The sequence below is a fragment of the Rhododendron vialii genome, chromosome 5a, assembly GCF_030253575.1.
Source record: "Rhododendron vialii isolate Sample 1 chromosome 5a, ASM3025357v1".
In the NCBI taxonomy this organism is placed as follows: Eukaryota; Viridiplantae; Streptophyta; class Magnoliopsida; order Ericales; family Ericaceae; genus Rhododendron; species Rhododendron vialii.
In genome coordinates this window covers 37,739,464-37,742,415 of record NC_080561.1, presented here as the reverse complement: position 1 = coordinate 37,742,415, position 2,952 = coordinate 37,739,464, and the positions used below count along the sequence as shown (strand labels likewise).

The 2,952-nt window shown below is 41.6% G+C and overlaps 1 pseudogene; it reads left to right on the top strand.

The window, feature by feature from the left end:
- Positions 1-382: 382 nt before the first annotated feature.
- LOC131327888 (aldehyde oxidase GLOX-like) lies at positions 383-2,184 on the top strand (annotated as a pseudogene).
- Positions 2,185-2,952: the final 768 nt, after the last annotated feature.

Genomic DNA, 2,952 nt, shown 5'->3' with positions numbered 1-2,952 from the left:
TGTTACCGCGTGCCTACGGCACTACGCATTCCGGTTGGAAGGGCATAGCAGTTGTGTGATTTAGGTGAAAACCATGTGCACTTAACCGGGAAGTGAGAAGATGCACTACAGCCATTGGATCCAATGAATTTAAGTCATTCTAACAACTTGTCCCCACACCCTTCTGTTATATAATAGAGATAGTCTAAAACTAATTGGTCCCAAACTAATAAGAACAAGAATGCGGACGATTAGAAAAACCATGGCGAAGAAGAAGAACAAGGAGGAGGACATGGAGGACAGGATGGCAACTTAACCCCCATATATATATATATCAGTTCAAGTAATGGTAGACACACGCAACTAAACAGCACTGAACACTCTCTCGTTTAATTTCAGTACTATGGCCGCTCCCATTTCCTTCTGTCTACAATTCCCCTGCTTCGCCCTTGCAATCGTCGGAACACGTGCCCGGGGAAGTCATTGTGCAAAACGCTGGCATCGCCGCCATCACCCGGTGGAACACCGTCATCCTCCTCGATCAGACTAGACCCCGTTCCAAAACTCCTTTTTAAAAAATAAATATTTATTTCACATTTTTAAACTCAAAAATAATATAAATAAAAAAAAAAATTTTTTTTTTTTTTGCACCGTATAAAAAATTTCGATAAAATCTATCAAATAAGATCTATATTGCTAGAAAAATTATTTGCATAGACACATTATTTTTAAGCTTGAAATTACCTTTTTAAAAAATAAGTACTTAAAATGAGTTCCGGAATGGGGCCACTGGTGCGTCCAATTTGCTGCTCCCAAACGGCCAATGCCGCTACAACCCAAACGACCCGGCTTTAATGACCGATTGCTCTGCCCACTCCACCCTCCTTGACCTCAAAACCAACTCAATTCGTCCCTTCATGATCCAAACCGACACGTGGTGCTCCTCGGGCCAATTCCTCCCCGACGGCACCCTCCTCCAATCCGGCGGTTGGAACGACGGCAACATGAAGTTTTGATTTTTCACCCCCTGCAGAAACACTGCCTCCTGCGATTGGGTTGAGGATCCAGACATCACGTTGTCTCAAGGGCGTTGGTATGCCACAAATCAAATACTCCCCGATGGTACTGTCATAATAGTCGGCAGCGGGGAGTATTACCCGCCGAGACCCGGCGGCGCAGTCAATTTCCCGTTCCTCGGCAACGTGGCAAACAACAAAGGGGATAACCTGTATCCCTTTGTTCACCTTCTCTCCAATGGAAATCTATTTATATTTGCTAACACTCAATCCGTGCTATACAATTACGTTAATAACGTGATTGTAACAGATCTTCCTAAGTTAGAGGGGGGCCCACGCAACTATCCATCCGCAGGATCGTCTGCCATGTTGGCATTGGAAAAGGATTATTCCACAGCCACGATCATCATTTGCAGTGGAGCCTAGTATGACGCCTACAATAATCAGAATGTGAATCTACCAGCCCTGCGGGAGGATCATGGCGACAAATGCCAACCCCTACTTGGGAGATGGAAACCATACCGCTTGTTCGGAACATGGGGAAAATGGCGATGCTACCAACGGGAGACGTATTAATCATCAACGGGGCTCAAGCGAGATCACATGGGTTTGGATTGGCAACTAATCCGTGTTTGAACCCAGTTCTATAGGAACCCGACCTACATGTGGACTTCCGCTTTACGACCCTAAACCCCTCTACAATCCCAGAATGTACCACTCGACCGCAAATTTATTGCCTGACGGGAGAATTTTGCTCGCTGGAAGTAACACGCATTGGGCATACACGTGGGATGGGGATTTCCCAACAGAGCTTAGAATCAACGCATTTTCACCTGATTATTTATTGGCAGACAACTTGAATTTGAGGCCGGTGGTGGTGAAGGTGCCAAAGAAGGTGCAATACGGGAAGCCTTACAATGTGTATGTAACAGTGCCGTCACCGTTGACGGGGACAATGGAGGTGAATTTTGCAAGTGCACCTTACTCTACGCATTCGTTTTCACTGGGACAGAGATTGGTAAAGATGAATATCCCCCGCCCTGTTGTGTTGCAAGCTAATGGACAATACAAGATTGTATTTCAGGCACTGCCCAATGGGATGGTTGCACCGCCAGGGTATTATATAATGTTTGTGGTTAATCAGGGAGTGCCAAGTGTCACTCGTTGGGTCCCTATCATCGTCTCCTAATTTTCAAATGTTGGTTTTCATTTGGTTTTTTAAAATTATTTTTGTTGTCTGTTTCATAATGTTTTCAAGAACTTGTTCAAAAAGTGTGTATAAAACACATTTGTTGTTAAGATTTGATTTCACTCATGTTTCGCAAAAAGACAAGGAAAAGTGTAGTTGTGTCCATTTCTTTTAGTTTCGTTGCTATTTGAAAAATTATTGTACCATGGACTTTTCTAAAAATCAAACACTTGTGTATTCAAAAAGAAATGTTAGTAGTTCAAGAAATATTGGTCCTGTGCAATTGACATAATTAAGTTCTCATCCCAGAATTTGTTTGAATCATTAAGTTTTAAAAAACCTAACATTTATCCTAGAGTCATGATAAATAGTTACAAACATGATAACAAATAGTAGGTTGCAAACATGATAATCTGAATTGAAATGAAATATAAATTTATCATAAGGGCCATTTGTTAGCTTATATCATAAAAGTTATCTTTCAATGACAAATTTTGAAACATTTTTTTATCGTCACTTTGACATCCCAAAAAAAAAAACAATACAAAATTGTGGTCGGGGTAGGCCATATTAGCTAACAAAATGTTTCTCCGCCCTAACCTTCCCAATTAATGGACAGGAGATCCCTAGAGTATTACGCTACTCAATTCATGTCAAATTGAGAGTATAGTGTACCTCGGTGGGTCCACAGAAATTTCATCATTCGCCATGATTTTTAAACCGTTCATTTTATAGAGGTAGTTGGACACCAAAATAATAACCACATGA